The sequence below is a fragment of the Solanum tuberosum genome, unplaced genomic scaffold, assembly GCF_000226075.1.
Source record: "Solanum tuberosum cultivar DM 1-3 516 R44 unplaced genomic scaffold, SolTub_3.0 scf00280, whole genome shotgun sequence".
Taxonomy (NCBI): domain Eukaryota; kingdom Viridiplantae; phylum Streptophyta; class Magnoliopsida; order Solanales; family Solanaceae; genus Solanum; species Solanum tuberosum.
In genome coordinates, this window is record NW_006239205.1 from 5,791 (window position 1) to 15,771 (window position 9,981).

The following is a 9,981-nucleotide window of genomic DNA, read 5'->3' on the forward strand; positions in this document are numbered from 1 at the left end:
TATATATATATATAAAAATTTAAGTATACTAAATTGTTAATTATTTTAATATCCACTTTATTTTTATTTTTTAAATATGTAATCAACTAAAAAAGGTGAGCCATGATAATTAAAATAAAGATATACACAATAGTATTGGTCACCCGAGATGATAAAGTTGGTGGGGCCCACTTAAATTAAATAAAGATGGATATATGTGTCATTATGGAGATGTTGGCTGGCTTTTTTGTCTAAAGAAGAAAAGGTACAATTATAAAGCACTGCCATACAAGAGTTTTAAGGAGCAAAAGATAGCAAATACCGTAATTCTAAACATTAATTGCAAGGGGCAACGACCAAATTGCACTTGAGCTTTTCTAAATATGGCAAAAAACATCCATGTTGAAAGTTTGAAAACTCTCCCTTCTATATAATAGAAATTTATTTATTTTTCTAACAATCTTTGACTCATTCCGGCATGTTTTATGATATTAAAACAAAGCAAAATCTCATACTACTTTGTTTTAATCACAATTATTAATAATGTAAAATACTTTTAAAAGATTATTATCAAAGAAAATATTTTTTTAAATGTCCAACAAGTTTAATATATTGAAAATATCTTTTTTTATTTTTTTATTTTCAAATCTTTTAAAATAAACTTACTAAAATAAAACAAAAATCAAAATATCTAACTTAACCTAAAATAAATATTTAAGGAATAAAAACAAAATGTAAAGCCTTATGTTTGGTCAAAAATTACGTGTCTACAGCTTGCCCCTCTTTGACTGGAAACACGAAGAGTTTTCAGACAAGGAAGTAGACAACGCGACAAATTTTGACCGGACTCTTATTTGAGAGGAGAGAGAGAGAGAGAAAAAAAAGTCTGAATCCTTGTTTTGGACAGCCTACATATCTCGGGTTGTAAAGGAATCAGGTCAGGTGTAGTTCAAGACGATGAAGTGATGAGTTGGAAGTTAAGTGAGGCTCCATCGATGCTCCAGTTCGCGGCTCCTATTGTTACATGAATATATAAAGACAAAAAATTTAAAGAAAATACAAGTACAAGATTTTATCTATGTAGCTTCTCTTGAACCTTGACTTGAGTCTTCATGCTTCTTGAGTTATGAGATATTTATTTTCATCTCAAATGAGTTCAAAGGTAAACGCCTTTCTCCGGGTAGGTTCCTTTTACTCGTACTTGGATATAGATTGTGTTTTTTAGAATGAGCTCATGCTTCTTCAATTGAAATTGAGCTTGAAAGTTAGACTATTTTCCATCTAAGATCCTGAGCTTGAAATGTGGATTGACTCCATTCTATCAATGGATTCTTGAAATTAAAATAAACAAAGAAATAACACAAAATTTTGCCCCAGTTTATATCAAAGAAAATGTACTCTTTAGAGGGCTTATGCGTGTTTACACCAACTCCATTCCTCATGATAAGAAATAAAATATGGTGCTTAGCTTTGAATCGAGACTTTGAACGACTCGAGCTTTGTTGCGAGGTACTCTTTAGAGGGCTTATGCGTGTTTACACCAACTCCATTCCTCATGATAAACCGGTTAAATTAAATTATGTTAGTCTAGTCCCATTATCCAGGAGGGTCCTGTTAGTCCCATTATTCAGGAGGGTCCTGATACTCCCATTATCAAGGAGGGTCCTGCTAGTCCCATTATCCAGGAAGGTCTTGTTAATACGTTCAGTAGACTAATAATACAAACAAAACATTTACCCCAGTATGGACCATAATTTTATTTTATTTTTAGTGTTATCTAAATTATTTGCGGAACATTCAAGAAAAGTTGATTCAATCTCTCAGGTAATTGTTATTTTGATATATATATAGACCAACTTCCCTGTAATGGGGCTCCACAAACCTTTATTGCAATGTTGTTATTTTGCTTTTTGTAGACTAAATTGAATATCTAGGTTTTTCAGATCCTTGATCTTGAAATAACTTGTACCCCTGCTACAACAAAGAAAATTTGTGAGTTTAAAAATGTGGTGGTTGGTTTGCGGTTCTGCCTTTTGATGAGGATTGCTCGAGTACTTGTCATGTTCTACTTGTTTCCAAACGACCAATGCTCGTTACTGATTGACTGCATTTTCGCCAAAATTTGTTTACTTTGAGGGACTTAAATCCAATATCTTCATTTGTTTCACGACACTCATTGTTTATCCTTTAATTAAATTAGGGACTTTTTCTGAATCCAAAACTTGCCGATAGATGATAATTCACTGGCCTGATGCTTCGCCTTGTACAATTCGAAGAGTTGGTAGCGAGTCTTGAAATCCTTTCCTAGTTTCTTGACACAGACTCAACTCAAATACATATAAAACAAAGTGATGAAAAGTGGAAGAAAAACATATACTCCACAAGAATAGAAGAAAATGATTCGAAGAAGAACCTCTTTTAGAGAGGGGAAGAAAGAAAACTTATCTGAGTGTGGTAGCCGACTCTATTGATCATGACATGCTTTGAATTGATTACCCAATTTGTCCATCCAATTATTCATCAACCATTATTGATCCTTTAATTTTATGTGGGGTCTCAACATTTAACGAAGTCATAATCAGTTTCAAACCCTTATTCGCCTTATGATGTCCATGCGGGTTTTTGCCACTAAGACTCTTTCATTTTGATTCTTTCAACTTACATTCGCCTTATGGTGCCCGTTAGGGTTTTCACCAACAAAGCTCTCTCATTTTTATTTCTCTCAACTCACCTTCGCCTTATGGTGCCCGTTAGGGTTTTCACCATTAAAACTCTCTCATCTTTATTTCCCTCACTCATATTCGCCTTATGATGCCCGGTTAGGATTTTCACCAATAAGACTCTCTCTTTTTTTTTACTGCTCACTTTCACTTTACGGTGCCCATTTATGATCTTCACCAATAAAACTCTCATTTTTGTTTCTCTCAACTCACACTCGCCTTATGACGCCCAGTTAGAGTTTTCACCAATAAGACTCTCTTATGATTTCATCATTTGTACCCATAACATACTTACTCTTGACATTTCAAAGGTTGATCCAAAGGTCTTTCTTTGATTGAAACGCGACTTTTACAAGGTTAGAAAGAAATGACAGGAAGAAGGCTCAAATACGACTTTAAATGATGGGGTTGACCTTAGCTTCGGGATAAAAGAAAATAAAATAAAAATAAACATAAAAGAAAATGACTTTTTCCCCAGTTTTTACAATATGAAATTTTGGATTTTTTATTTGGTTGGACCGAACCCCAACGTAAGGGTTGCCTACGTATCTTGCCGAAACAAGAATCAGGTCAAACGTAGTTCATGATGGTGATTTTTTTTTCTTCTTCTTCTTTTTTGTCTCTTTTTTTAAAAAAGCTTTTTTTTTTAGAAGAACGAAGGAAGTAGAAGAGCCAAGGAAGTAATTAAATCTCAACAAAGGTAGCCAAATATGACTTAATACTTAGACACAGAACCAAGAATTTCCATTACATCAACCTTTGAATTGTCAAGTCCAAACATGAGGGTTTCTAATACTGAGAAATCAAATCATATATGATATCTTTTCACGGCATCAGCATTGACGGCCATTTCTGTCATTTTTCCTTCTATATCTGCTAAGTAAAGAGCACCATTAGATAATATCTTCTTTACAATGAATGTTCCTTTCCAATATGGAGAAAATTTGCCTTTGACTTCGGCATGATGTGGCAGAATGTGTCTCAACACTATAGACCTCATATGGATTCCTGTTTATTTGTGTAAAGATATGACACCTGGCCTAACCCAAAAGCTAGCTCGTAAGGGGAGGTTCGTCCAAATCCATATAAGGATATCAAATTCCTATCCCTTTACCGATGTGTGACATCTTAACACTCCCCCGCATCCAGACTTCAACTGGAGCATGACCACTTCTAAATGGAGGCCATCATCGGTGAACAACAAACTGAGACCCATCTTAACACTCCCCCGCATCCAGACTTCAACTGGAGCATGAACACTTCTAAATGGGGACCATCATCGGTGAACAACAAATTGGGACTCCACACGCCCAGATCTCAACTGGAGCGTGAACACTTCTAAATGTGGGCTCATTATCGGTGAACAACAAATTAGGATGTGCCTAGCTAGCTTTGATACCATTTAAAATATATGACATGGGTCTAACTCAACCCTAAATGATAGCTCATGAGGGAAGGTTTGTCCAAGTCCATATAAGGAGACCAAATTTCCATTCCTCTACCGACGTGGGACATCTTAACAATTTGATTTCAATTTTTGCTATTTAGGGACAAAGGCCTAGGTTTTATCATTGATTTAATCGATCGAACTAAGGAGTAATTTTTATCTATATTTTCTATTTGTACTAAGAAATTGTTAACTTTCAAGAACCAAAATCTTTTAAACCATAAGCTTTAGAGACTTTGCCTCTGTTGCTACTATGTATGTATACCTTCAAGAGAAGCACGACATTTTCCTCCAATAGAAAGATTATCAAAACATGTGAAATTAGAAATAAGGAAGAACCTATATTTATGGTAAATATATGTTGTCCTTCCTTCAAGAGAAAGGAAAATCAAATATGATTAAAAAAATAAAAAATTAGAACAAACAATAACATCAGATAATAGTACACAAAAGCTCGAATTGATTCTTGTTTAATAAAATTATCACGCTGTAAATCAACAAAACTCAAAGTTATGTCTCTTTCACCTTCAAGTTTACCTACTATTATAGCATGACATACATATCATTTCAAAATGAAAATAAACCAGCTTCAATACAACTTCATATGTTATATATTGTTACATTTTATTAAAAGAAAATATGAGTGCAAAGACAACACACCCCCTACCCACCCACCCCAAACACACATAATTACTTCATATATTATTGTTACATTTTATTAAAAGAAAATATGAGTGCAAAGACAACACACCCCCTACCCACCCACCCCAAACACACATAATTACTTCATATATTATTGTTACATTTTATTAAAAGAAAATATGAGTGCAAAGACAACACACCCCCTACCCACCCACCCCAAACACACATAATTGCAGTAATCACTTATAAATATTGGAACCATTATTGTTTGCTTAAAACGTACACTCAATGAGTAGTTCGATTATCCAAATGGTGTACTATTGACAGAGCCAACAAACAACAAGGTGATTGTGTCTTTAAGGAAGTTTCTTGAATCTGTAAAATCATCCTCTTGGAGAATATTTACGAGGCGTGAAAAATTTAAGGCAGGTTCGAGGACAAACGTTGGTACTTGGGTAGCATGTAAATAATCAGTGTTTATATCTTTCCATGCATTCACAATTTGCCTTTGAGCCTCAACATATGCCTCTTGTTTTGAAGCTCCATATTCTTTCATGTAACATTCAATGAATGAAGCTCCATGTTCCCTTTGTTGTTCGTGCTGCATGCATCAAATACAATTCAGTATGACGTTTAAATTAAACATCTATTTTTATAAGTTCAAACTATATAATATGTTAGCGTATTATACTTACTTATATATATATATATACTTACTTCATGTCCAATAATATCGTCCTTTAATCTATTGATTAGTAATGTAGCTGGAGCGATCAAAGACTCATTTATCATCCATTCGAAAGTCTCGTTAGATATAAATTCGTCCGCAACAGTCAAAGAAGTAATCAAAAGCAATTGAATGGCAACAGTTAGAGTAGCGTTTTTCTTATATTCCTCGCATTTTGGAATAATATCATCTCTCAACCATTCCGCTTCCTTAAGATAACTTCTGATCCACTTATTTATCTAAAAATAAAATAAAATATATTGATTAGAAGCATTAATTATTTGTAATCATCAGTGATATCAATCTCCGGTTTAACTGAATGATGGGACCACTTACCTCAATTTTTGCATAGTAGACGTAGTCTATTTTACCATCTTTGGTCAATTCTTTTTCCATTTCATCAAAGTAATCTAAAAAGACTTGATAAAGTGGTCTCATATAGGGTGATATCGAATCCATAGCACTAATATCACATCTGCACATGCATAAATTTATAACACATATTTTTTACTCAAAATGTAACAACATTATATTGTAAAGAGTTAAAGTAATTAAGTTTTACCTCTCGACTGCATCGGTGTAAGGCACAAGTTCGTCATAAGTTGCATAAGCATCATAGAGATCATCAGTGATGGTAATGATAACCATTATTTTTGTTATCGTCCTTCTTGCATTTCCATATTGAGGCCCAAAATACACCCCCATTGCCCAAAAATAACATTCCACCAGTCTGTCTCTTGCATATGGATTTTTGTTTTCATTATCCAAATCCTTCCACCACCTATATATGTATATAATATTTATAATATATCACACAATGTGTGTATATATATATGTATGTATGTATGTGTGTGTGAGAGAGAGAGATTAATTAAAGATAATATATGTATAAATTTATATACCTTGTAAGTTCACTAAGCTCTCTTCGGTAAATCTTTTGCAAAATGTGGAAGTCCAATTTTGCAAATTTCAAAAGCAAATCATCATGTGATTCAATGGTCTCATAAATACGTATGTATTTACGAGCTACCACTCTTGGTACATTTGTATGAATGGGCTGGATCAAGGCTTCACTAACTTGGGCCTTGAGTGAGTTGTCCAATTTAGGGCCCATGGACTTGAGATGAGTGATGGTAAAAGTTAGAGCTTCTTCAAGAATTTCTTCTCCGTGTACTCTTAGATGTGTTACTTCGTATAAACTTAATAAGCCTGGAACATCTTTAGTAAGAGTTTCCTTGAATTTTCCGTCGTCGCTGGTGAATTTTTTGAACACATCTGATTAATTGTCGTCATAGTTAGATATTAAACAACCTTTTTGGAGATATATACTAAAGTTTTTACTTATAAGCCTCATATAAGTACTATAAATATTATATTTTTCAATTTATGAAAAAATTGAATTCATAAAGATTAAATTCTGAATTCATCTCGTCAATATTTTACTTTTGACCAGAAAGGAATTAGTAATCAACATTGATAAGCTACATAGGATAATTAGAGTAGAGATACGATACCAGAAGACATGCAATGCCTTTGTCGTCTCACTAGTCTAAAACGAAGAGCAACAATGCAAAGATCATCGTCGTTATCTTCATTTTTATTTTGTTCGGATTCATCAAAAATATTTTGAATGGATGTTTTGATTTCGTTTTCGAAATGATATGCCACTCCCAATCGTTGGATTGTATCAATCAAGACAAGTTTTTGTGTACTATTATCAGGAGTTTCCACTAACATTTGCCTGACTTTTTCTTTCAATTCTTCAAGTTCAACTTTTTCTTGGCTACTAATTTCCTGCACCAAATGTTTAAGTGTTATTATATATTGTTCTACTACCTATAAATAGCAACAAATGCAATACAATAATAATAATATAATCAGTATAACTCTATATGTGGGATTAAAAGAAGCTAGAGTGCATCTTACCTCTACCTTGTGGAGGTACAACCGTACATGTACTATTTCAGTAGTAAAAATGACATATCATATAATAGGAACATGGAACGATAACAATAATTAAACAATACGATAACCAAAGCACATAAATAATGAGAGGTAATAGAAATCGTAGGATGAGAAATTATGAAAATAATGCTAGCTACTAGCTACTACTGATCATGATATAAACAAAAAACAATTAAGATTTATCAAATTTATCACCAAATCTATCTCACAGAAAAACGAAACATACTGTGAGTTGAGGAGTGTAGGAAAGGAAATAATCTCCCCAAACACTTGAATGATAATTTGCCAATGGACGTGTGATAGTAGGATCAACCATTGCTTATAATTGATTCTTAATTTTTTTTCTCTCTCTAAAATGCTTTAATTATTACAATTTGAGATATGTTGCTATATTTGGTGAGGTATTTTATAGGGATTTCGCTCAACATCATTATCGTTTGAGCTGTCAAAATGGGATTGGCCCGCTAGGTCGGCCCAACCCAATTCTTGAATTAAATGGGGTTGGGCTCAATTTTTTCAGCCCATTTAGGAACGAGGCTTTTTATCCTAGCCTCATTTGGCCCGCTGGCCTCGTAGGCCCAACCTGCAACCCTCATCCGCCAGCCCGCGGGCTGTGAATTTTAAAAATATTTATTATATATATATTTTAAGTAGTGTTTTACTTGTTAAGATTTTGTCAATAAATATTTTTAAAATATCAATATAAAATCAAGACTATATTTTTTACATTTTAGGGTCATTAGCCCACTAAATTTTCTTATTAGCCCAAATTCATTGCTCCATTATAAATATGAATCTTTGACCTCTTTTACTTTTGTTTTTATGCCTAATTTTTCACTTCTCCTTTATTGTCTTGTTTATGAAAATAATGATCCTGTAATGTTTTTTGCTCGGATGAATCTTATGAATGTTGTATCTTGGCTATTATGTATTTGTTTTGTAAATATTCACTAAAATATGTGTAATTCATGAATGAATTTATGTATGTATTGATGTCGTGTCAATCGGACATCAACGTTTGTATACTTTCTAAGAGGAAAATGTTGTTCGTTTTTTGGTTGAAAGGCCAACCCGTGGCCCGCTTAGGGCTGGTTTGGGCTGCTATTTTATCGGCCCTTTAATTAAAAGGGCTAGCCCGTCCCAACCCATTTAACTCTCTAGCCTGTTAGGGTTGGGTTGGGCCAGCCCATTTTGACAGCTCTAATTATCGTTCTTTTTTTTTTTTAATTATCAATGGACGTGTGATAGTAGGATCAACTAGGGGTGTGCATTCGGTTTTTCGGTTTGGTTTTGCACTATTTGATTTGGATTTTTTGGTTTTTGATTTTGTAAAAGTGTAATCCAATCCGATCCAAAATCAATTTGGTTTGGTTTTCATCTATTTGGTTCGGCTTTTTTCGATTTGGTTATTCGGTTATGTCAATAATTAATAACATAACCAAAGTAATAATATTTAATTCCTTAAATATACTTTCTAATATAAATCATACTAGAAAGCACTGGCCCGTGCCAGTAGGGCCCAATATTATTAAGTATTATTTCTTTTTTTTTGTTAAGTTTGTTTTTACGTGAAATTGGAGAATTTTTTTTTGATGGATCTAAGGTAGTGCTTCTTTTTTTTTGTTAAGTTTGTTTTTACGTGAAATTGAAGAAAATAAATTTGATGGATGTAAGGTGGTGTTGGTTATGTAAAATATTATTTTTTCTATATTTGATCAGTTAAAATCTTTGCAATATATTTTCTCTAGAAGATATTTTTTTTTCCTTTTAAAATGAGGAAATGATTTCTATAATAGATGTATGGAAAAAAAAGTTACACATGTTATTCTACATTGATAATGTCTTCCTCCGTTTTCAACCACACCTCATCTTTACCCCATAATATGGAGCTCCCTGCCCCCCCCCCTCCATCTTCGTCTCCACCACCACACACATCCCTACCCTCTACCTTCACCTCTTATAGTATTTGTCTAAATTATATAAAAATGCTTTTAGGATAATAAATTTTGCCAACCTATCAAAAACAAGAAAATAAATAAGAAACATATTTATTTTCCTAGAAATCATTTCTAAAATAATATTTCTAATCTTTACAAACACATCCTAAGTAATTATTAATCATATACTCATAGTATTGCATACTAAAAATTGAATACGGTCTCAATCCATGAATAGATGTTGATTGTCAAATACTAAATTATTATACTCATGGAAACATTATACCATTAGATACTTAAAGCGACACTTTATACACATATAGAGTATTACTATTTATACATTAGCGACAGATGATACATTTTTTTCAATAGTCATCAAGGTTCTTATTTTTAGTTTTTTTACCAAAAACATACTACGGAATAATTTTATTAATTATATTTTAAAATTTGTTATTATCATTGTTAAAATAACAATTAGTATAAAAATAAAGAAAATGTGCATACTCTACTAATTAATTTAATTTTAGACTCTCAATTATCTAGGAGTGGCCCCGTGACACGGGC

At 32.9% G+C, this 9,981-nt stretch overlaps 1 pseudogene; it reads right to left on the reverse strand.

Annotated features, from left to right (window-relative positions):
* Nucleotides 1-5,024: 5,024 nt before the first annotated feature.
* On the reverse strand, nucleotides 5,025-9,349 carry LOC102582789 (germacrene C synthase-like; annotated as a pseudogene).
* Nucleotides 9,350-9,981: the final 632 nt, after the last annotated feature.